At 38.7% G+C, this 26,906-nt stretch overlaps 1 long non-coding RNA gene across 1 annotated transcript; it reads right to left on the reverse strand.

Annotated features, from left to right (window-relative positions):
* Positions 1–26,582, reverse strand: LOC109023764 (uncharacterized). The gene is made up of 3 exons (XR_002003237.3): positions 25,387–26,582; positions 18,442–18,565; positions 1–5,191 (listed from the first exon to the last, which is right to left on the reverse strand). It is a non-coding gene; the product is annotated as an uncharacterized lncRNA (long non-coding RNA).
* Positions 26,583–26,906: the final 324 nt, after the last annotated feature.

Consider the following 26,906-nt stretch of genomic DNA (forward strand, 5'->3'; position numbering starts at 1 on the left):
ACATTTTGGTGGGTTTAAAAAAATTATTCTCTGGCATTCTGGTTGTCTTTTTTATTTTTTGTGAAGTGCAACATATATGCAATCCCCAGCATATTCCAAATAATGTTCTACCATTCCACTAAGTTATTTGTTACATAAAATGTCACTTAGAACCTACTATATTTGTTTTGAAAACCCACTGACCTTCTATTCTAATTTTTACTTTTTATCTCATAGCTGTATTTTGTAACTCTCTTCCATCCAAGAGTTTCTAATTACCTTTCATTTCTGTGCTTCAATCGCGACTGATGGCTCTGCAGCAGAATGAGAGAACAATCAACATAAAACTGTTTTTCACTACTTTTCTGGATTTGTTGAATATTTTTTGAATTGCCTTTTTTTTTTTTGGTTTATACTGTTTTGCCGAAGTACATTCTGATGTGACTTCTAAGGAAGGTTATAGGAAATACAAACTTTCTAAATCCATGTATGTCTGAAAATGTTTTATTAGACATTCTGGCTAAAATTTCTAGTTTAAAATTTTTCTTCAATTCTATTTTTATATTTGTCTGTATTACTTGCTTTTTTCCCCCCCTCTGGGACCTTTTAAGATGATGTCTTGTTTTCTTGTTGTACAAAATATGGAGATGTGATTAACTGCGCCAGCCCTTGGGACAGTTTTCCAAATATAAGACAATTGCATCCCTTTATCTTTTGGAAATTGTTTTTATTGTTCTTTGGGACTCCCTCATCTATTTCCTCTCTCCCTCTCTTCCCCCTTTTCTTCCTTCTTTATTCTTTTCTATTAGTTGGATCTTGAATGTTGTATTAGATGGTATTATTTTAAGATAATATCTGATTATTCTAGATACCATTATTTCTGCTTCCAGATAAACAGAAATATGACTGAAGTGGCTCATTCAACAAAATATGGTTTTAAATTTTCATGTAATTAGAAACCTATAGGGGAGAAGTCTTGGTCTGGTGTGGCAATTCCATGATGTTGTAAAAATCCAGGGTCAGTCCCTCTTCCGGAGTCATCACCTTTAGCATGTAGCTTTCACCCTCAGATCCCAACCTGGTTGTTCTTTCTCCATCTGTGCTTCCTGTGGCTCAGTCAGAGAGTGGAGGGAAGGGTGAAGGGGATAAGGAGAAACCATCAGAAGTTCCTGAATATTAATAAGAAGGAAGCAGAGAGTTGATGTTGAGTAGGCAGCCACCCGTTTTTGCTGGAGACCTTCTGATTTCATCTCTATGTCCCTTATCATGTCTTCCATAATCATGGTCTCAGGGTTTTTTTTTTGTTGTTCTTATAGATTCCCTTAAATGTATTTTCCAACTCTTCATTTGAACCTTTTAGAATCTGAGCAAACTTGATTTTGTGAAAGCTCACCTATTCTTGCTTTATGAATGCAAAAAATCTTTTTGTATTTTTCGGAGGGACTAATTGGAGGGTTGAAGTGTCCTTAAGTTACTGGAATTATCTCTCTTTGCTATGGGATAGAAGTTTGTATCTTGAGCTTTCTGTTTCCCATTTCAGATTTCCTCCAGTGTCTAGTTATTTTGGTTGTTCCTTAGTGCAAACTGTAGTTGAGAGCTCTGCACAAAGCTGGGGTATTTCAATCAGCCTGCTATTCTAAATATAGAATAATATTTCTGTAGTCCAGGCTTCACTCCTCCAACCCATGCACACAACACATGCATACTTACGTGCACACACCTGGAGTTTACTCTCTTTTCCTATATTTGGTGTTCACTTCTGTCCAGGGCTAGATATAAGCAGAATTGGGAAATGAATGAAAAATAGATTAGGAAACCTAATACTAATATATTTGAGAAATGCTATATAGTATTTGATTTCACTTTCTAAGCATAGGTTCCTATCTTTCTTCATCTTTATGATCTTTTTTGATCAGACTCTCTCTGAGCTAAATTAGAGGTAATTCAACTAAGGAAATTAATAGCAAAATAAAACAAAAATAACAGTTTGCATCCCCCGGAGAAGGTGTTTAGGATGACAGCCAGATTTTGAAAGTGCTCAAGCTCCATTTGAAATTAATTTTTTAATAAATTATGGGGTAGCTAACTCAAGGAGCACCTCTTGTCTCTCTAATCTGTACCATATTAACAATCAATATAATTTGTTTTTTTTTCTGAAAATGTAGTGGAGATGGAGAAGGAAATGTAACAAAATTTGATTAACTCTTTTTTTGCAAGTAAAAATTGTACTCTTCTATGAAAAAGAATGATCAAATTTTGAAATTACTCCTATTTTAACTGGCCATCTATATATTGTATTACATTGCACCATGATTATGAACAAGAAGGTAAAAACTGAGTTGATTTACAATGTTAAAGAATAAAATCTTTGTGTGCTGTGTGCTGTTAGTTTTTTTTTTGTCTATTTCAAAGCATCCCATGAAAATACATTCTGACAGCATCATTCTGAATGGACTTCTAAGATTTTTGCCATAGAGAAGAAAACATTTCCTACCAAGAGCCAGTAATCTCACACGTGCTATGTCAATTTAAGACTTACATGGAAGAACAATCACCACAATGCAGCTTTAGCTTTTTATTTTGGAAGACAGAAACTCTTTAAAAGCTTCAATAGAGAAGCTCTGGGACTTGATAACAATATCAGTTACTTAAAAATATACTTCAGTTCTATCCTGTATATGAACATAATGCAGAGGTATGAGTAAAAGTAGAGGGGGAGAGAAAGAAAGAGACAGATGGAAAGAAAAAGAGAGAGAACAACAGATTGGGAGGCCAGAGAGAAACACAGAGGAGTTCAATAGATTATGAAGTGTGAAAATATTTTCGTTACATGATGCTGTCCCCTTGGGTTGTTATGTATTAGCAGCACCATCTGAGTTATTAACTTATTACCATCTATTCACACATCCTTAATTATTCTTTATTCTTAAATGCAGTGAATAGTCACAGTAGCCCACCATGGGGGCTTCATTTTTAGACATTACAGTAACTAGGGGAATTTTATTAAGGAGTCAGCACGTAAACCGTTATTGTTATTATTCTTTAAACCAAACTACAGACTTACTCAGATTTCATCAGTCTTCCCATCAGTGTTCTCTTTCGGGTCCATGATCCAATGTAGGATTCCACATTACAGTTAAAGTTTTTATATCTCCATGTCCTCTCCCACTCTGTGATGGTTCCTCAGTATCTCTTTGTCTTCCAGGACCTGATACTTTTGAAGAGTATTGCACAGCTATTTTGAGGAATGTCCTGCAATTTGGTTCTGCCTAATGTGTTTCAATGAATAAATGTTACTTGCACATTGTTGGCCAAGAGTACCACAGAAATGATAAGCCCTTCTTAGTGTATCAAATCAGGAAGTATGGGATGTCAGTATGTCTTTTTACTGGTGATGTTAATCTTGATCACTTGGCTGAGATGGCATCTGCCAGGTGTTTCCATTTTTAAAATTACTATTTTTCCTTTAGCAATTAATGGGTATCTTGAAGGAGATAATTTTGCACTAGGCACATATAATCTTTATCCTCAAAGTTTTACCCACGAATTTTGGCTTTCGTTGGTACATCTTGCCTGCAACAATTATTACTGTGGTATTCTATTGGTGAATTCATATTTCCATCTTCTTTCTACATTTATTCATTGGGAGAGCTGTTATCTCCCATTCATTCATTCATTCATTTCTTTATGTCATAGACTCATGGATGCTTATTGTATTCTCTTGATAAAAATAATCTATCATTAACTTGCTCAAACTTGGGACATTGGGAGCTCTTTCATGTTGGCTCCTGTGAGCTTTGGACATGCCCCCATTCTGTTTTGAGCACTTCCTTACTTTCTGGCACCACTAGATGCTCTAGGCTTATCTTAAGTTTTCCCTGTCCCATCCTGGGATTCAACTAATTCTACAAGGAGGTCTGGTTTCTTCTATTGTAAAATGGCATTTAGAAACAGATATCTGGGCTGTAGGTTTGTTCATTATTATTGGGAAGTCATTGAGTCTAGACCCCATCAGTTTGATTCATGCGTTCACCAACACCATACTGTCTTGATTAATGTGGCTTCACAGTAAGTCTTGAAATTATGTAGTGTGAGGGTTCTATCTTTGTTACTTTATCAAAATTGCTTTGGCTATTGAGGTTTCTTTGCTTTTAAATATGAGTTTTAGAATCAGCTTGTCATTATCCACAAAACAACTTACTAAGATTTTTATTAGGTTTGCACTGAACCTATACATAAATTAATTTGGAGTGAATTGACATTTTAACAAGACTGAGTTTTCCAGACCTTTAATTTTTTACAACTCTGATTTCTATACAAAATTCAAGCCAATACATGGAAACATATTTATAGAGGCTAATTCAAGAACTGGGTCTCTATACAAAAAATAGGCCACAATGTTAGGCAACCAAGAGTTGGATGACAAGCAGTTCACACGTCATTTTTAATTGGATTTTTTCTCTCCCAAGTCAACAATGAATTAAAATGAGGGGAAAAATAAAACTATTTCCATATGGTAGAATAGTAACAGAACTAATAACAGAATTTAGCTATTTACTTCTAATGCCCTTGATATCATCTACACCAGATGTCCTGAAAAATCGGAAATACTGTCAAAACATTTTGCATTCACAGAACCAAATAATTTCCTTTTTGCTTTGTAAACATTGCAATCATCCCCCGTTTCTTTTTTTTCTGTATTGCCCCCTCACCCCAACTATGTATTTTTTGGAGAGAAAACAAAACCTACGATAAGACAGCAAATGAGTGAAATTATTTTTCCACCATGAATTCATCATTTGTTGGAACTACCTCGGATTTCATTTATTGCAGGGACCTTAGAATAATCATGCCTAGTACATCTATTGTGGTTTGGAAACTAAAGAAGACTTACATATGGTCTTTTAAAGCCTGTTTGTATTTTTTAGATTAAAAAAACTACTATGTTCATTGATGTCTTCTTTCAACTTCATCTCCTTATTATACACAAGTTGGAAGAATGCTCGGTGGGGAGAATGTAACAAGGCCTGTGTGGTGGTTTAGAAATCAGCCACATAAGGCAGGATGGCTCAGAGCAGGGGATAAATTGATTTCTTTCACTTCTAGAAGCCTATGTTTCCAATGCCAGCTTGTGGAAAACTTTCTAATGAAGTAAATTATGTTGTGGGGTGGTAGATAAGTTCTTGTGATTTCAGCTGCTGGTTACCCTGGGCTGGAATATAAAAGAGATACAATTAGATTTAGGAGGAAAATGGCTTTTTGACAGTGAACTTTAGTATTAGTTTATAAAGTTTTTTTCTTAATTTTTAAAACATTGTGGTAAAATACAATTAATATAAAATTTACCATCTTAAGCATTTTAAATGTACAGACCAGTGGTATGAAGTACATCCATATTGCTAACCCTATACCTTGATCCATCTCCAAAACTCTTTTCATCTTTCAAAACTGAAATTCTATATCCACAAAGCAATAACTCCTCATTCCCGTCTCCTCCCAGCCAAAGCAGCCATCATTCTATTTTCTGTCTCTGTAATTCTGAGTGCTCTAAGCACCTCATGTAAGTGGAATTATATAGTATTTAGCTTTTTTCAACTGGCTTATTTCACTTTTCACTTATTTTACACTTCAAAGTTCATCCATGTTATAGCTTGAGCATGGGTAGAAGGGTTTTATTCTTTCGAAAGGCTAAATAATATTTCATTGTAGGTATATATCACATTTTGCTGATTCACTCATCCACTGATGGACAGTTGAATTGCACCCACATTTTAGCTATTAAGAATAATACTGCTGGCCGGCATGTTGGCTCACGCCTGTACTCCCAGCACTTTGGGAAGCCAACAGGGGCGCATCACCAGATGTCAGGAGTTCGAGACCAGCCTGGCCAACATGGTGAAAACCCATCTCTACTAAAAATACAAAAATTAGCCAGGCATGGTGGTGAGTGCCTGTAATCCCAGCTACACAGGAGGCTGAGGCAGGAGAATCGCTGGAACCGTGGGGGCAGAGGTTGCAGTAAGCCAAGGTCATACCACTGCACTCCAGCCTGGGTGGCAGAGCAATACACCATCTCAAAAAAAAAAAAGAATAATACTGCCATGAAAATGGGTATTCAAAGCAACGATATCTCCTTGAGACGCTACTTTCAATTCTTCTGGGTACATACCTATAAGTAGAATGATTGGATCCTGTGGTAATTCTCTTTTAAGTTTTTTGGGGACCCACCACACCATCTTCCACGGCAGCTATACCATGTAACATTCCCATCCACAGTGTACAAAGGTTCTTATTTCCTGGAAAATGCCCCATGTGCATTTAAACATGTGCATTCTGTGTCTGTTGCACAGAGTGTTCCTTATATGTCTGTTAGAGCTAGCTGGCTTATTGTGCTGTTCAAGTCCTCTATTTCTTTACCTATCTTCTTTCTGCCTAGTGATTCTGTCTGTTATTGAGAGTGAGGCATGAAAGTCACCAACTATTATTGTAGAACTATCTATCCATTTAAGTTTGTTAATTTTTGCTACATGTATGTCAAGGGTCTGTTACTAGGTCTGAAAAATGTTTAAAATAGCTATATATTCTTGCTGTATTGTATCTTGTATTAGTGTATAGCATCCTTCTTTGTCTCTTGTAATCTTTTTAAATTTGAAATTTATTTTGTCTGAAATTAGTATATCCAGCCTTACTCTCTTTTGTAACTATTTGCATAAAATACCTTCTTTCATGCTTTCGCTTTCAACCTATTTCTGTATTTGGATCTAAAGTGAGTTTCTTGTAGACAGCATGTAGTTAGATTTTGTGTGTGTGTTTTTTTTAAATTCATACTGCCAATTTCTGTCTTTTGATTGCAGAGTTTAGTCGTTACATTTAAAGTAATTACTAATAAGAAGGGACTTCTGTCATTTTGCTACCTGTTTTCTATAAGTATAGCTTTTTTGTCCCTCATTTCCTGCATTACTGTCTTCTTTTTTCTTTTTTTTTTTTTTTTTGAGACGGAGTCTCGCTCTGTCCCCCAGGCTGGAGTGCAGTGGCGCGATCTCGGCTCACTGCAAGCTCCGCCTCCCGGGTTCACGCCATTCTCCTGCCTCAGCCTCCCGCGTAGCTGGGACTACAGGCGCCCACCACCACGCCCGGCTAATTTTTTGTATTTTTTAGTAGAGACGGGGTTTCACTGTGTTAGCCAGGATGGTCTCGATCTCCTGACCTCGTGATCTGCCCGCCTTGGCCTCCCAAAGTGCTGGGATTACAGGCGTGAGCCACCGCGCCCGGCCTACTGTCTTCTTTTGTATTTAGCTGATTTTTAGTAGCGAAATGATAAAATTTCTTTCTCATTTCCTTGTGTGTATATTCTATAGCTATTTTCTTTGTGGTTACCATGGAATTACATTAAACATACTAACTATAAATAGGTTATAAAACTCTACTTTGAATTTAGAACAGTTTAATATCATACAAAAACTCTGCTCCTTAACAGCTTCATCCTCACCTTTTTCAGTTGTTGATATCGCAGAATTACATCATCATACATTGTGTGTCCAAAAGCATAAGTTAATCATTTTTAATACATTAGTCACTTCAGTTATGTAGAAAACAAAGTGTGGAATCACAAACCAAAGTTAAAATAACACTAGCTTTTAAACTGGTAATTTTATAAAATGTATTACTCTCAAATCATGTAGAAAACAGAAAGTGAAGTTACAAACCATTGTTACAATAACAAGTTTTTATAATTTTCATGTATTTACCTTTACTGAGCTTTTTATTTCTTCATATAGTTTCTAGTTACTGTCTAGTCCTTTCATTTTTACCCTTCAGGACTCCCTTGAGCATTCCTACAGGGCAGGTCTATTGGTAATAAACCCCTTCAGTTTTTGCTTACTGAAAATGTATGTCTTAATTTCTCCTTCACCGTGAAAGGACAGTTTTGCTGGATATAAGATTCTTGCTTGACTGTTTTTTTTCCTTTTAGAGCTTCTATGAGTTCTAAAGAGAAAGCCTGCTGCATTCTGGCCTCAAAAGTTTTTAATCAGAAATATGCTGATAATCTTATTGAAGATCTTTTGTATGTGATGAGTCTTCTGTCTTGCCACTTTCAAGATTCTGTTTGTCTTTTGACAGTTTACGATATGTTTCAGTGTGGGTCTCTTTGAGTTCATCTTCTTTGGAGTTTGTCAAGCTTCTTATATACTTATATGTATGTCTTTTACTACATTTGGGAAGTATGGAGGATCTGGAACTTTCATATACTTCTGGTAGGAGTTCTAAGTGCTCTAGCCACTTTGAAAAACTGTTAGGCAGTTTCTTAACAAGCTAAACATGCATTTACCTTATGATGCAGTCATTCACTCCTAGGTATTTATCCAAGAGAAAAGAAACTCTCTCTATATACAAAGGTTTATATATTCATATTTATAGCAACTTTATTTGTATGTTGCTTTTTGAGTTTGGCATCTGCATTTGAGATTCATACAATGATAGTTTTAAAATGAACTTTATATTCTCTACTTTATCAGTTGTTTTGTCAATTCCTTAACATGATCAATGTAACTTTGAAGAGAATGTGCTCTACGGTAGACAAACCTATGGTTCCTGTCCTCAAGGAGCTTACAGTCTAGTGGGCTGTATACAAATGTTATGGAGGACACCAAGAAGTTCAAGTTTCAAGATAAACTCAAAATTGGAGAATCAATTCTAGTGTGGGAATATGAGAGTTCTCTGAAAATGAGTCATTTAAAAGTAAGCATAAGAATATATAAGCATTTATTCAGATAGTGGTTTCTACATGCATGCTTGTCCATGAACCACTGCTGTTCGATAATTAAGTTTTTTACTAGCCCATGATAAAATAAGAAAATGTAAGAACAATATTGCTAAGTTATTAAAAATATGGGATTTGCTTAATTCTGAGATTGTGCCCCTTCTAATGTTGTGTTAAAATTTTTATTTCAATAATAAATATATCAATTTTGCATATATATATTAAGAAAGAGAGAAGGGTAAAGAAATGTGGCAAATTGTTAAATATTGGTGAATCTGGATATATTGTATATGGGAGTTCTTTATTCTTGTAAGTCTTCTGTAAATTTGATTATTTCAAAATAAAAAGTGAAAAGTGAAAAGTTCTTTCTTTCATGAAAATCAGGGTATAATGGTAATTATTTTTATTTAAAAAAGTAAAAAGTAGATAGCATCTTGCCAGTTTGGGAATTTTACTGCTGGCAGGAATTCCCAATTGTAGATATAATAGTTTCCTTTTGCTGTTCTAACAATTACTACAAACTTTGGTAGCTTAAAACATTCAAATTTATTATTCTAAAATTTTATAAGTTGGAAGTCTAAAATAGATCTCACTGGGCTAAAATAAAAATGTTTGCAGGATTGTTTTCCTTTTGAAGGCTGAGTAAAAGAATCTAGTTTTTGGGCTTTCCCAGCATTTAGAGATCATCTTTATTCCTTGGATCATGGCCCCTTCCTCCATCTCCAAAGCCAGCAGTGCAATATCTTCAAATCTCTCCCAAACTCTGACTCTGACTCTCCTGCTTCCACATTCACTAGTAAGCACCCTTGTAACAGCATTGGGACCACCCACATAGTCCGGGATCATCTCCTTGTGCAAAGGTCAGGTGATTAGCAACCTTAATTTTATCAGCAACCTTAGTTCTACCTCACCATATCACAGAACATACTCAGAGGTTCCAGAGATTAGGACATGGACATCTTCAGAAGACTATTATTCTGCCTACCCCGTGGAGAATGTCAGAAGAAATTTCCAGGGTACTAGTGGAAAGGCGGAGTGAGGATGAAAGAAGACTGGAGTGGTAGGAAAAGACCAGGAAGTGCAGAAGCTTTTAGGCCATGTTTGAGATCTGAGACTTCACCCAGTGGGAAACCACAGATGGGTTTTAAGTGGGGGCTGACTTGTTCAGATTTGTATTTATGGAAGTTTGCCCTCTGTCCAACAAAGAATGTAGGTTGGATACCAATGGCTTGCTGAGTACAGGATATGAGGCCCTTCTAATCATTCTGGTAAGAGCTGATGGCATCTGGTCTCTGCTATTGACAGTGGGAACAGGCAGAAATAAATTACTCTCTATTGGCACCAGGAGAAGCAAAAATTGGAATTGGATTCCCCAGGTGGCCATGTCATCTCTAGTGATATTAAGATACTACTTTAGAAGGGAGAATTATCAGAACTTGGAGAATGACTGGACAATAGGCTTTGAGAGGGGGTATACCAGCGTTCAACAGAGAAGCAGAACCAGTAGGAGATATGGTTTTTACATGCAAATTTATTGCGAGGAATTGCCTTTACAATTGTGCAGCTGGTTAAGTGGCCCTGAAGACCAGAGGACAGGCAGTCAGGAAGGCAAGATCATGAACAGGCAAGGAAACACAGGGTAAAAGGGGAACAACTGCAGACTCAGCTGCTGTTTGGAGTCTCTGGGCTCACGGAAGAGCTAATGTCTCGTTAAAGGCTTATTTTGATAAAGTCAACTGATTAAGGACTTTAATTACATCTGAAAAATCCCTTCAGAGGAACACAATAGTGTTTGATCAAATATTTGTGAGAAGGTGTGTGTATGCTACAAATTGGCCACTGCCTTTCTTCTGTCCTTTATCTCTTCTGAGAGATTATCCCTTGTAGCTCCTCCCAACCGGAAACATACTATTAAATAGAAAGAAAATGGTGGGGCCTGTAGTGCAGTTTAGCCAAGTTAACTGACACATCACAAAGCTGTCACAGAGAGGAAGGTGTGCAGGAATATGAAAGATTCCTGGTTGGAGTCACTAGGACCAGGCTTTGTGGAGACATTCATATGTGCGAGTCTCAGAGTTACATAGTGTGGTTAGGGAGACTTCTATTTTATGTCCTTTGTGCTATCATGATCCTACACAGAAAGATGGGGATGGGAGGGTCAGAGCAAGGAAAGAACAGCACTTCCAGGTCACTTCGCCTCATTCTGGACTCCCCTTTTCCAGGGTGTGCTGTGACTCCACCCCATGTCTGCAGGAGCCCCGAGGCATTCGTCCCAGTGAGCTGACAGATGACATCATGACTAAGACCTTCATCTGGGACTTTATGGCCTGATAGTATGTTCAAACCTCTTGAGTTCTTGAGTTCTTGGCCTCCTGGATATGCTATAAAAATGGCATCTACTCTACTTATCTCTCTGGGGTATGTTCACAGAAAGCTGGAGCAGGAGTTTGAAAAGGGTGGTGTGGATGTAAAGTTATCGTCTCGGCTCCCTATTGCATGGGATTACGCATTATTGATGGTGCAAGACAGTCACTCACTCTCAGCCACAGAGACCTCTTGGCATCCTGTGAAAGGGCAGGGTTTTCTCTTTGATGTCACATTAGAAAGTTAGACGTGTATCTACCCCAAGCATACCTTCCTTCCTGAAACATATGTAACTTAATATCCTAGAGCTTAAAAGGCCCTCAAGGGGCTTTCTAATGTATTTACTCCAAGTTATAAAGTTTCATGATTTTTTAAATTAATGAATTTAGTGTAAAAATTAGAAAAAAATGTTTCAAATAATCATGAATTGAGTGTGGACTGTGTGCTGTTTTTCACATGCATTTTATTTTTTTTCTCCACAGCCAATCCAAGAGATGAGTGTTATTACCCACACTGCAAATGAGGATTTGCAAAGTCACACTCTTAGTAAATGGGAGAACACATGTCTGCCTAAAATAATGAAAATATTTTATCCATTATGACACATCGTGCATCTAACCCCTCACTGGCAGCTTAATAACTTTACCCTATAACAAGGTAATACATTTGACATCAGTGATGTTCTTTTAAAAATTAATAGGAAAAACTTATTTTAAAGGGCTCCGTTACTGAAAAGTGGGACTAAATATAAGGAAGTCATAAACTCCTAGGGAAAACATAACATAAATGGCTAGAGCAGTAATGAAATTGAATTGTCAAGCAATATAAAGATCCTAAAATTTATTGCTTGATTTATTCAGGAATACTTAGCAGATATCTATGATAAATAAAAAGTTAAGACTGATACAAATTCTGAGCTAAAGGAAGCTTATATCTGAGTGGAGAGAGAAGATATGACACAGATTATCACGGCATATGATAGCAAAGGCTGGATATCAGAAGAGAAGAGCAGATGAGGTGTTTTGGTAAGACACAGAATGAAGAAAGGAGATTTATAGAACATGGACCAAGTGTCATGACATCAACACTCAGTCTGTGTTGATGAGACAGAGAGTTTCATCTTACAGAGACAAATTGGGACAGATAATTTCCTCTAGGAAATTCTAGAGAATTTGTATATTTGTATATTTGTAAATACAACTGTCCCAAACTTGGATCAACCAAGTGTGATCCTGGTAGTTTACACAGTCAAACTGCCTGGCATACAGTGGGATAAGTAGAAGCAATATGGTAAATCAAAGTGTCATCAATAGTCTTACAGAGGCAGGGCACCCTCAAATGGCTTTTATTGGGTGGGAGCATGTATTTGGCTAAATACGGTATGGGTTGGTTTGTTGCCTATCTTATTCTATTCTCAGACTCTGAACCAGCATTTAAATAATGGTGAGTGTGTTGCTGGAGGGAGGGGAGAGATAAAGAGACAGATAGAGATAAGCAAGAAAGAGATAAAGAGACAGAGAGAAGAGAGAGAGATAAAGAGACACAGAGAGAGAGATAAGTGAGAGAGAAAGAGAAGAGCATGATAGACATAGAGAAAGAGACAGAGAGGGATCAAGATCACAATAGGCCCTGGGGATAAAGGAAGACAACAGCAGACAATGAATCCAGATGCTGTGCCTGATTTGCAGCTCCTACACCTTATTGCTGTCACAAATTGTACCCATGTTTTTGAACTCTCACTTGTTCTCAGTTGGTCATTGTAATTTCCTGTCTATGTGATTTTGAATACAACCTCACGGCCACATACTCCTAATAATAAACTTGCCGATCAAATCGTCATCTGTGCTGTGCTGTCTGGCTCTCTCCTACATGCTTGTCTACTGGCTTTGGTTCTCCCCACCCAATTCTAACTGGATATCTGACAGCATAGCCAAGGAAAGGTTGGGTGGACATTTCTTATGATCTGATGATCTGAGGTTTGGCAGCTTTAACCAGGACTGGGGTCCCTAAAGATACAGTGCCTGCGCTTCTTATTTCACTCCCTAGAAGTTGATTAAAAACTCAGGAATTATTTTCCCTCCCTATTGATAAAAGCAATATTTACACGGTGATTAGTCACCCCAAAAACTTGCAGAAACAATCAGGTGCTACAGTGTAAGCATAATTTTGATCTCACCATCATAAATGGAAGGGTTTGTTTTCTTTTCCAGGAGAAGTACTGTCCTCCTAAGCCTCAGTCCTTTTCCTCAATTAAGCCTTGCAAGATAAACAACAACAATAATGAGGGTTTGGGTACACAAAGAACGTGAACAAATATTGCTTCCTTTTTCAGAGGCAAGCTCAGAATTGGAGCCAGCCACTTGGGACATTTCATCTTAGGACCAGGATGCAGGACCACTTGAGAAGCCTGTGAAATACTGAGGGAGACCAAGAGTGCCACAGATAAAAGGAGTAGTGTACATGCAAGGACAGAGGGACAGAGGAAAGACATGCTGGTTTGTGCTATGTCAACTTGGTTATACAAAAACCCTGTGTTCCAGATTCCCATTCCCTGCATGGTCTTGAGGTGTCTTGAGCACAGATGAACTGATGTGAACTTTGGAAGGCAGCAGTGAACTCCCAGCCATCATTATCTGGAGGCTGTGGGGACTCGCACATGCTTGCCATGAGCTTCCCTTTATGGTCTCACTTTGGCGATGACACGCTCGTGGCTTCACAGCTTCACCAAGTCCCTTAGTCACCCAATCTCTCCTGGACCTTCACTTCCCAGCTTCTTCCACAATTGTGTGAGATTTAATTCCCCTATGAAATACCCAATCCCAGGCCGGGCGTGGTGGCTCAAGCCTGTAATCCCAGCACTTGGGGAGGCTGAGGCTGGTGGATCACCTGAAGTCAGGAATTTGAGACCAGCTTGGCCAACATGGTGAAACCCCATGTCTACTAAAAATACAAAAATTAGCCAGGTCTGGTGGCAGGTGCCTGTGATCCCAGCTACTCAGGAGGCCGAGGAAGGAGAATGCTTTGAACCTGGGAGGGGGAGGTTGCATTAAGCCGAGATTGGGCCACTGGACTCCAGCCTGGGTGACAGAGCAAGACTCCATCTCAAAAAATAAATAAATGAATGAATAAATAAATACCCAATCCCATAATTTTATATGGTTGTACCCTTCTGGTTGAGCCCTGACAAGTACTGGATGTGACGAGGGGACTAGATGTCTCATTTCAATTCACCATCATGAGAACCAACTCAACAAAACCTTCCCATGGAAGGCTCTCGCTTAGCACTGGAAACAATGATCAACTGGAACTTGAGTTCCCAGGTGGCAGTGGACAGGAGTGGGAGTTTTCATTCATTAGTTCATTGATTCAACATATGTGTAGATAACTCCCCAAATGTGCCAGGTTCCCTAGGCAGTGAAGATACTCTTAAGCCAAAACAGGCTTACCATCTAATTCATTATCCAAACCAGATCTGTTTGAGAGTGAGAGGGGAGACTATTAATAAATATACAAGAAAACCAGGCATAAAATGGGGCTGTACTAGACCCACCAGGATACAGATAAAAAGATTCCTGGTTCTGGTCCTTATGGTACTAACAGTCAGTATGAAAGACATCCTTTACTTTAAAAATTATTTCGAGGTCAGGAGATCGAGACCATCCTGGCTAACACAGTGAAACCCCGTCTCTACTAAAAAATACAAAAAATTAGCCGGGCGTGGTAGTGGGCGCCTGTAGTCCCAGCTACGCGGGAGGCTGAGGCAGGAGAATGGCGTGAACCCGGGAGGCGGAGTTTGCAGTGAGCCGAGATCGCGCCACTGCACTCCAGCCTGGGCGACAGAGCAAGACTCCGTCTCAAAAAAAAAAAAAAAAATTATTTCACGAATAATTGTACACTGACAAGGATGAGAAGGGCTAACTAGAATAGAGCTGAGACAACACATCACAGGATGATTGAGCTGCTCCAGGAAGTTAGGAAAAACTGCTGACTGCACTGAGATCCCGGGCAGGGTTTCTCCCTCTCTGTCTTAGTCTTGATCTCGATTTGTTTTTCTATGTTTTTGACTGGTGAAACTTACACAAACACTGGTAGAAATGGGTCCAGCCAGGATTGCTGAGTGTGCAGGTCACTTACGTGGGGAGTTTGTGGGCAGGCAAAGACCATGTGAAAGTGTAAAAGTCAGACGTTCATGAGTTGGGCTGTGCCCACCCTGGAAGATGACCCTTGCCCTTGGAAGCTAATCTGGTTCAGGGAAACAAGTCTTGACCTTGGTGGGAGAAAGTCTTTTCCATATATTGAATTTTAATCTTTATCCTTTTGCTTTTAGATCAGAGATTTTGGTCTAAACATTGGGCTCACTCTTCACTAGCTGTTGGACAAGTTATTTACTCCATTTGCTCCCTTTTAGCCTGAATTCTCATCTGTGAAATGTTTATCAAACTAGTAACACACCTCATAGGATTGTTTTAGTGATAAAATAAGGCTAAGAATGTAAATGCTTAGACAATGCTTGGCACAGAACACCCTTCATATAAATGGTACTTCTTGTCATTGTGTTTATGAGTGTAATTATTATTATTATTGGGTCATAAAACTCCTCAGTGAAACATGTGGGATATTCTTTTATATAGTTGTTCCTTGAAGAACAAAGATAAATCACAGTTAAAAATGCTTCCAGGTTTCCTTCATTTATTCCCTTATAAATCTAAAACATGATTATTATCAAAATGTTTAAAACATTGCAAAAATGAAAAAAATAAATTGTATATATTTCTACAACTTAGAGATATACGCTGTCAACACTTTGATTTATTTTCTTTCCATATTGTGCTGTGAATATTTATGTGGTTGTGTTAAATTATATAACGTATTGTATATGCTGAATTTTTCAAGTTTTCAGATTTAAAAATTATAAATGTTCATTATAGAAACATTAGAAATGCTTACAAAATCCATACTCAAAGCCTTGAAAGTACACATCTGTTAACATTTTGAGTTTATTTTCTTATGACCTGTTTCTACGCTTCTTAAGAGACAGTTGAAATTATACAATGTGCACTAATTGTTAAGCATCACTAATAAGAAGACATTTATAGGTCCTATATGAAAAATTTTGTAAAGCACTGATTGGTCACAGCTTATATCAGCCTCTGAGTGGATTTATTAGGCTTCCCTAATTTAAAATCTCCAATCACTGCTGTCTTCAACATGAATTTTAAAGAGGCCCAAAATGATTACTCAAGTAACTTGTGGTGCAATTGGGTATCATATTACTTGTACATTTTTGCTTCTAAAGGATACAAATAAAACTTTTAGTACTCCTTCTAATTCAATGTCCCAAATACCCAAAAGTTTTGCCATGTTGGCAGTGGCCTGTACAAAAAAAAACAATGATTGTTTCAGGTGTCATCAACCATGACTTTAAGATGATCATAAAAACACATTTCTGTTTCTAAATGAGTTAAAACTGAGGGGACGCTCTAGGGTCAAGCTTCACTCTGAGTTGCAGCACGGACTGATAACACACAAATCTTCTCAATTCTAAATTTAGGATGAATGCTGAGGAAGGGAAACCTTAACAACATTTTTATACCCTTCACTTCCATGCCCAGTTGTCTGTCAGTGATGGGATAAAAAAGATGAGTCAGACAAACGTGTTTGAGGTTATTTTGTAAAGAACATTAGAGTTTGCTGACTACATGTTAGATTTAAATTTTGAGTCATCTCTCATCCAATTAAAACTATTCAAAATGCAAGGGTAATTTTCTGAGCAACTAGATGTATAAGTCTTTCTCTTTAACTTGACAACGTTAAAATTGTCAAGTGATAAAATGCTCACGCTGCATATTTTGCTCTGTGTATGTGGCAAGTTGTCTTCTGGTACTTAGAGTTGCAGAGGAGAAGATCAACTACCAAACACAACTTTCATCCAAACTTTTCCAAAGGCTTATGAAATTTTTCTTCACTTTTAAAACTCAAAACTTCTGCTATGATGTAGGTGCTTCTTGCCATTGATTTTTTTTTTTTCCTGGAAAGCAGTAAACCCTTTAAATTCATATCCTTACAATTTAAAACTGAAACTCAGCAAAGTGTATAAGAAAGAAAGTTGTTTTCTCAAATATGCCATTGATTTTTGCTTCCACAGTTTCTCGAGGTTCTCTTCCATATTACTTTTATTTATTTTATTTTTATTTATTTATTTGAGACAGAGTTTCTGCTCTGTCACCCAGGCTAGAGTGCAGTAGCGCAGTCTCGGCTCACTGCAACCTCCACCTCGTGGATTCAAGAGATTCTCATGCCTCAGCCTTGGGATTACAGGCATGCACCACCACATTCAACTAATTTTTGTATTTTTAGTAGAGATGGGTTTCACCATGATGGCCAGGGTGGTCTCGAACTCTGGCCTCAAGTGGTCCGCCCGCCTCGGCCTCCCAAAGTGCTGCGATTACAGGCATGAGCCACTGCGCCCGGCCCACTTTTACTTTTACTACATTTTCAATTCTGTATTTTACTGCCTCCAGTAGAAAATTTAACTTTGCAATTATATTGGTAACTTCCTTGTAATAATTCCCCATCCCATTCATCTGCTGTACATATAACTGTGTTGTCTTTTTTTCTCAGTCTTTTTACCCCTTCTAATTTTTTCTTTTTTTTTTCTATCAGGATCATATTTGCATACATCCATTAGGTGATGCCAGATTTCCAAAGTTTTCTTGTGGCTCCCAGAGCAAATAAAAAAAAGAATTTGTTTTGGTCTCTCTGAGTCTTCAGGATGATGTTCCCTTTATCTAAGTCTGCTTCATTTAATCATGGGTTTAATGTTAGCACATCCTCCAGCAACTTGCGGCATAATCAGATCCATTGTGAAATTACAGGATGGATGTAGATTGTTTTCTGGCTCTACCAACGTGTTTTCTCGCCAAAGACCTGCACACATTTTCTATTTTGCCTCCTGCTGCTCTGAAGTTCTTGGGGCATCATTGGCTTCTGGTTTTCAGTTGGCCTCAGCTAATAGAAATCTCCAGCAAGAGATTACAGGAAGGGAGGAGAGAACGGTTGGGATATATCTCCTCTGACTCCCTTCCTGAGGTTGCTGGGCCCTTTACTCAAGGCCACAATTCTCCTAAGGCACCCCTATCACACGATGCTTTCTGTCCAGATTCTAGTAACTTCAGACTCCCCAAACCTTCCCCTTTCAGGCCTACAGGTAATGATAGCCCCCCTGTTTTTAACCCCTACTATCATTTTCGGATTCCCTGTGTCTTAGTCTGTTTCTGCTCCTATAAAGAAATACCTGAGACTGGGTAATTTATAAGGAAAAGAAATGTACTACTCACAGTTCTAGAGGGTGGAAGTCCAAGACCAGGGCACTCGTGGGTTCGGTGTCTGCTGAGAGCCTGCTCACTGCTTCCAAGATGGCACCTGGCTGCTGGTCCCTCCGGAGGAAACAAGTGTTGTGTCCTGACATGGCAGAAGGGTGGAAGTGAAAAGGGGGCTGAGCTAGTTCTCTCTAGCCCTTTTATAAGAGCACTAATGAGGGCAGAGCCTTCATGACCAAATCACCTCTCAAAGGCCACACTTCTTAATAGTGTTGCATTGGGGATGAAGTTTCAACATGGATTTCAGAGCGGACACAAGTATTCAAACCATAGTGCCTTACTCTGTCCACACATATGTAAATACAGGCACACCTCTGAGATACTGTAGTCTTAATTCCATACCACTACAATAAAGTGAATATATCCACAAAGTGAGTCACATAAATTTCTGGTTTCTCAGTGCATATAGAAGTTATGTTTACAATATACTATAGATTAAGTGTACAGTAGCATTACATCTAAGTAAACAATGTACATACCTCAATTAGAAGAACTTTATTCCAAAAAAAACCAAAACACAATCATCTGAGCCTTCAGCAAAGTCGTAATCTTTTTTTTTGGTGAACGATCATGCCTTGATGTTGATGGCTGCTAACTGATGTGGGTGGTGGTTGCTGAAAGTTGGGGTGGCTGTAGCAATTTCTTAAAATAAGACAATAATAGAGTTTGCCGTATTGATTTACTCTTTCAGGAAAGAGATTTCTCTGTGGGACGTCATGCTAGTTGATCGCATTTTACCACGGTAGAACTTCTTTCTGAATTACATTTGATATTCTTCAGACATGCCATTGCTTTATCAAATAAGCTTATGTAATATTCCAAATTATTTGCTGTCATTTCAACAATGTTCACAGCATCTTCTCCAGGAATAGATTCCAACACAAGAAACGACTTTCTTGGCTAGCTCATAAGAAGCAACTCCTCAGCTGTTAATGCTTTATCATGAGATCAGAGAAATTCAGCTCCATCTTTAGGGTCCACTTCTAATCCTAGTTCTCTTGCTATTTTCACCACATCTGCAGTGACTTACTCCAAAGAAGTCTTGAATTCCTCAATACCATCCATGAGGGATGGAACCAGCTTCTTCCAAACTCTTATTCTTGTTGATATTTTGACCTACTCCCATTAATCACAAATGTTCTTAATGGCATCTTGAATTATGAATTCTTTCCAGGAGGTTTTCAATTTACTTTAACCAGATTCATCAGATAAATCACTATTTATGGCAGCTATAGAGTTACAAAAAGGTGTTAAATAATAAAATTAGAAAGTTGAAATTACTCCTTGATCCATGAGCTTTATGTTGGATGTTGTGTTAGCATAATCGGCTGGGCGCAGTGGCTCACACCTGTAATCCCAGCACTTTGGGAGGCTGAGGCAGGTGGATCACCAGAGGTCAGGAGTTCAAGACCAGCCTGGCCAATATGGTGAAACCCCATCTCTACTAAAAATACAAAAAATTAACTGGGTGTGGTGGTGGGCACCTGTAATTCCAGTTACTCAGGAGGCTGAGGCAGGAGAATTGCTTGAACCTGGGAGGCAGAGGTTGCAGTGAGCCAAGATTGCACCATTGCACTCCAGTCTAGGCAACAGAGTTAAACTCCATCTCAAACAAACAAATAAACCAAAACAAAACAAACAAAACCATTAATCTCTTTTTATATTGCCATTAGAGTTTTTTCTAAGCAGTAGATCCCACTAGTGGGTTTAAAATATTCAGCAAACCACGTTGTAAACAGATGTTCTGTCATCTAGGCTTTGTTGTTCCATTTATAGAGCACAGGCAGAGTAGATTTAGCATAATTCTTAAGGACCCTAGAATTTTTGAATGATGAATGGTTATAAATGGACTGGTGACTTATACCCGATAGCTGCATTACCCCTTAACAAGAGAGTCAGCTTGTCCTTTGAAGTTTGAAGCCAGGCATTTGTCTCCCCGTCTCTAGCTATGAAAGTCCTAGATGGCATCTTCTTTGAATAGAACGGTGTTTAGTGTATATTAAAAATCTGTTGTTTAGTGTAGCCAGCTTTATCAATTATCTTAGTTAGCTTTTCTTGATAACTTTCTGCAGCTTCTACATCAGGACTTCTTGCTTTCCCTTGCACTTTTATGTTAGGGAGATGGCTGCTTTCCGTATACCTCACGAATCATCCTCAGCCAGCTTCAAACTTTTCTTCTGCAACTTCCTCACCTCTCTCAGCCTTCATAGAATTGAAGAGTTAGGGCCTTGTTCTTGAGTTCTTGGCTTAAGGGAATGTTGTGGCTGGTTTGATCTTCTATCTAGACCACTAAAACTTTTTCCATATCAGTAATAAGGTTGTTTTGCTTTCTTATCATTTGTGTGTTCACTGGAGTAGCACTTTTAATTTCCTTCAAGAACTTTTTCTTTGCATTCACAAATTAGCTGTTTTGTGCAAGAAGCCTAGTGTTTGGTGTATCTTAGCTTTCAATATACTTCCCTCACTAAACTTAAACATTTCTAGTTTTTGATTTAAAGTAAGAGACATACTACTCTTCACTTGAACACTTAGAAGCCATTGTAAGGTTATTAATGAACCTAATTTCAATATTGTGTCTCAGGGAATAGGGAAGCTGGAGGAGAGGTGGGCAGATGGGGGAATGACCAGTTTTGATGAAAGAGTCAGAACACACACAACACTTATTGGATTGGTTAAGTTCTTAGTCTTATCATAGTGTGGTTTAAGGTGCCCCCCAAAAATTACAAGAGTAATATCAAAGATCACTGGTCACAGATCATCAGTACAGGTATAATTATAGTAAAAAAAGCTTGAAATATTGCAAGAATTATTGGCATGGGACACAGAGACACAAAGTGAGCATATGTATTTGAAAAAATAGGACCAAGAGACTTGTTAGACACAGGGTTGCTACAAACCTTCAATTTGTAAAAAACAATATTTGCAAAATGATATAAAGTGAAGCACAATAAAACATGGTACGTCTGTAGTCCCTTTACTAACCCTCCTTCGATGGCTAATTTCATATGTGAAGTTGGCAAGGCTGTGATGTTGCTGTGAAGGCATTTTGTAGGTGTGATGAGCATCTACAATCAGTTGACTTTAAGTAAAGCAGATTTCCCTCCATAATGTGAGTGGGCCTCATCTAATCAGTTGAAGTCCTTAAGAGCTGAATTAGGTTTCTCAGAGGGGAAGGAATTATCTCTTAAGACTGTAGTATAGAAATCACACCTGAGTTTTCACCTGCCAGCCTGCCCTATAGCCTTGGCAGCCCTATAATTGTGTAAGCCAGTTCCTTAAATCTCTTAAATCACTCACACTCTCTCTCTCTCTACATATATATGCATTATATGTGCATATAAAATATGTATATATATATAGACACACACACACATACAATCTCACATGTGTGTGTGTGTATACTTGTGTGTGTGTATGAATATCTATATGTACTCATATACATACATATGAGTAGATTTCTTCTGGGAATTGGCTCATTTGATTAAGGATGCCCAGACGTCTCACAATATGTCAAATGCAAGACGGAGAATCAGGGAAGCCAGTAGTGTATTTTAGTCCCAGTTTGAAGCTCTGAGAACCAGGGAAGCTGATGTTTTAATTCCTAGACCAAGAACAAAGGCCTGAGAACTAAGTGTTGGGGACTGCTGGTGTAAGTCTGGAGCAGCAAAATCTGACAACCAGGTGCTCCAGTGTTTGAGGGCAGGAGAACATGACGTCCCAACTCAAGAAAAGAGAGAAGTCACTCTTCCTCTGCCTTTTTGTTTTATTCAGGCAGGCCCTTGATATGCCCCCCGCCCCCACGTTAATAAAGGTGGATCTTCTTAGTCTATTGATTCGAATGTGAACCTCTTCTGAAAACACCTTCACAAGCACATCCAGAAATAATGCTCTATCAGCTATCTGGGTATTCCTTAACCCAGTAAAGTTGACACATAAAATTAACCATCACATTGTATGAATATAATGTATCTGCTATATGTTTATACTTATTTTCGCAATCTTTTCTCCCTGGTTTTCTGAAACTTTACAAAAAGATAGACCAGAGGAGAAATGATACCCTCGAGTAGGCCCTGCTTTCTGGGCAATTTCCTTGTCTGTGCCCAGAGCACTTTACTCAGGTGACCTCTCTTCCCAGGGGGTTCACCTTCATCCCTCCCTTTGTTGCTCAGAAGTCTGTGGGGAGTTTCAGACACCAACTGATTTAAGCATAAAGTAGCTACCAAATCTACACAATCATATCTAGTGCCTCATCTAGCATTTCCACGTAGATGGGAAACTATGGGCCAGTTTTCTGACTGGTATCATCCCTGCCTTTCTGAGCCAGAAGCGGACACTACACCAGTTTCCCTCAGTTTTATAGTCATTGGAAATTCCCTCAAATTATGGAAGACCTTAACCATCTGTTCTAGTTTTCAGAGGTGCTTTGAGTCTTTATTAATTGATTAATGATTGGATTAATCAATTGTTGTCAAGAACCTTACAAAAAGTGAAACAAAATTTTAGAGGATTGTGGGGGATGTTTTTTCAAAAGATGCCAGCCAGATGTCACTTTCAGACAAGAAGTCTAGGCCCCTCTTCTTTGATAAGGGGATGAGATACAATTCCATTTATATAAATTATATCTGTCTACTAAAGCAGACACTTGATTGAATCAAAGAGGACTTTTCTTGGACATTCTGAATAATTGGCCAATTCTCCATTTAGCGCACGTATATTGCAGTAATGGTGCTCAAGGGAGGGGGGATGGTAGGCCTAGTTGGTGAGTCTGGCTTATAAACAGGCTGCTTTCATCTTGCTCTTCTTTGGAAATAATGAGGTTTGTAAAATTACTGTAAATATATGTCTGAACACGTAACCCCCCTCACCCCTCTCTCCTCATAATTTCATAAGCAGCTGGTGTCGCCGTGGCAGTTGAACAGAACAAACTTGCTCCTTTCGGGACATCTGTATCCAATATAGGCTATCTGGCATGTCTGTGTCCCTTCTCTGTGTGTAACATGATGGAAAGCAGGCTTAGAGTTTTGGGTTCTTGCCCCATGTACTCCTCTGTATCATGAAGTGAACAGCCACTTCCTCTCCAAGTCTCATAAATGCTACAGGGATTTTCATTTTCCATCAAGGGGATGAGATTTTCTTTCTCCCTGTGATCTCAGAAGTCCTTGCAGCTGGTACTCTGCAGAAAGTGAAGAAAAGCCCGCTAGGCCCTTGATCAGACCATCTGTTCCACAGCCTCATAATTCCAAAAACATAGCGAGTCCCAGTTTTTCATTTTGGCTTTGTAAATAAAAACAATAGACATAAAACAAGCCATAATTGATACCCAAAGTTCAGCAAGATTGGGTGATGGCTATGTATAAAGATCAAATTCATATCCATATCCTAAGTTTGTTACCCTTTTTCTTTCTCGAATTTCCCATTCAAAAGAGTCGACGGCTAAAAGAGCCTTGGAAAGTATATTTTTGCTTATACATTCAAATGAATTATTTGAATGAAGTCATAAATAGATTAATACACTTTAACCTGATCTTAACTTATTTAGAACAAAGGAGTTTATCTAATAGACAGAATATCTAACAAAGCTAATCACCTATAACGGCAGATCTCAATGTGTGGTCCCCAAACCAGCAATATCAGAGTTCTCTGGAAACTTCCTAGAAAGCCAATTCTCCGGCCCCATTAAAATCAGAAAATCCAGAGATGGGGCTCATCAATCCGTGTTTTAAGAAACCCTCCAGGTAATTCTGATGCATTCTAAAATTTGAGAAGCTCTGGTCTCTAAAAGGTGGCTGGCGAAGTGGATTTGAAAATAAAACAAATACCTTTACAATGTGTTTGTTTAGGTAGTGACTAAGTAACTTTGCAGTGGATCCACTTTTTCCTGTGAGGACTAACTTGAATGATTTTCTGATTTACCTGTATCAATGTAATAAATCCTTACAACAATCCTATGTGGTAGGTCCTGTTACTCTTATGTACAAGATGAGGAAACAAGGTTAGGTGCCTTGCACAAGGTCCCCGAGCTGACTCAGTGTGGACGTGCAATTCAACACAGGAAATCTGAGGCTAAGCAATGGTCACTCTTCCCTGGATTTGTAGGGTTCTGAGAAGGAGTTGGAGACTTCTTGTAAAGAAACCAGGGGCTCTCTAGGTGTAAGTATGAGCCCAGACTTGCTCCCAGAAGTGTGGAGATAGGGAAGCTTAGGAAAAGTAGGATTCAACTTCACATTGAATGGCACAGAACTTGTGCTCTCTGATGTATAAGCATCTTTGTCCCTAGAATCACACTCAGGCAAGTCCATTTTTCTATGCTACAGCTCACGCTGATGAAATATCTTTTATATTTTACTCTTACTGGAACTCTTTTCAGTAGTTCCCATTGCTCAGGCTTGGTGTCACATATGGCTAGAAAGTTCTGCATCACTGTGGATGGAGAATAAAGCCCCTGGTGGTTTGGTTTTCCTGGGGACTATTTCAAGGGTGTCAGCTCAATCTACTTATGAGTGTTCAGAGGGGCCTGCTTATGTACTCTTTAAATGATAGTTTACTTTCCTTATGCCTTGACCATGTGCTATGGTCTAAATGTGTCCCCAAAATTCATATGTTAAAACTTAATCACCAATGTATATTAAGAGGTGGGGCTTTCAGTAGGTGACTAAGTCATCAGGAGCCCTCATGGGTGGGATTAAGGCACTTATAAAAGGGCTTGAGGGAGTGAATTCCTTGTCTTCTGCTCTTTCACCATGTTAGAACATAATGCTCATCCCCTCCAGAGAACGCCCCAACAAGGCGCCATCTTGGAAGCACAGAGCAGCCCTCATCAGACGCTGAACCAGCTGCCTCTTTTATCTTGGACTTTCCAGTGCCCAGAACAGCAAGAACAAATTTCTATTGTTTATAAATTACCCGATCTATGGTTTTTCTGGTCCCAGCAGCACAAATGGACTAAGACACAGTAAACTTTTGTCTAGAATGAAAGCAAATGGAAAGTTCTAATTGTATAATTCCTCCTGGATTGTCACCATGAGGTAACATCACATTGTTTGAAGTATCATTGATAAGAGCATTTTATTGCCTTATTTTGTGTACCTATAAACATTTCCAGAAATGGTTCAGTATGGGAAAACTGTGGAGTAATGATTTAATGAAGATCTGTTCTTTTCTTCTGTCCGTTTATAGCCATCATTTGGATAGTTCCTTCTTGGCGCCTTACTTGGACAGCTCAAGTCATGAATGCTCTTCTCAACCTTTCAAGGACAGGTGAGCAGCACCCATGTTCTTGGAATCCCCTTTGTATCCAGCACCCACCACCTCCTCCACAAACCCTAGCCAGGTTTTGGATGCTTCTTCCATTGATGGGTGTGGTCTACCCTGCTCACAGCTGGGGCTGCTCAAGCGCTGACTGCTGCTGGATAAACACAGCCCTGCAGCGTGGCTGCTGGGGTCACCTTCTGTCCTCACAGGCAAACGTGGCCAGTGCTATCGGCAGTGGTCAGGCCCTCTGTCAGTGTTGCCCGGGCCCTCTCAGTTGCTGCCACTTCTCTTTCCCTGGGCTTCCTGTTGCCATGACACTGCTCTCTCCTCTCTTCTATTTTTCTTTCCCATGGGCCAAAACAGAACAGAACAGAACAGGACTTGGGGTACAGTTAGTTATTTAGGGCTGAGAATACAAAGCTGCTTGATTCCCTGTCTTCCCATTCTCCACCACAAACCTGTTGACCTCCTTCATCCCCCGGTAACATTACAACGCCTATTTCTAAGCTAGATTTTTCGAGTAGGAGAGTGATACGTTACCAAGTGGGAAGGGAAGACCAAATTCAAAGCAATTTGGCATTGCTACAAACTCAATCCCAAAAGACTAAGTTAACTCTGAATGTTTTTAAAACTGCACCAGCCTAGGTATTTGCTTACTCAGCAGGTGAAGAATTGCCATTTACCGAAACAGAATTAAGCAGCAAAGTTCATTCGTGAATCATAAAGATGTTACAATTAGACTTATGGGTTTGTTGGTATTGTTTTTAAGAGTATCAACTCGGTGTTCAGAAATACAGATTATAAATTGCTTTAAAATAGAAAAGAAATGGAAAGAATTCTTACAAAATTTTCTGACACAACTATTATCCTTTTTTGGAAGGCTATTTGAGGTCAAAAGTATTACATTTTTAGAAACTTTTCAGGAAATAGGCTACACTGAACTGACTTTATACCTCAAGTAGGTAAGGTAAGTTTGTGGCTTATAGATGAGGGTCTTACATGCACCAAGAAATGTGTTGCAGTAAGAAAGTTAATACATTGATACTCCATTAGTATTTAAATTCAAATCTCACCATTTTTGAGTTATAGTCAGGGTTCTTCAATTCAGACACGATATCTGAAGATGGCTGCAGCTATACTACATGATTTAGCAGCCAGAAATCTATCCAAAT

The sequence above is a fragment of the Gorilla gorilla genome, chromosome 19, assembly GCF_029281585.2.
Source record: "Gorilla gorilla gorilla isolate KB3781 chromosome 19, NHGRI_mGorGor1-v2.1_pri, whole genome shotgun sequence".
NCBI lineage: Eukaryota > Metazoa > Chordata > Mammalia > Primates > Hominidae > Gorilla > Gorilla gorilla.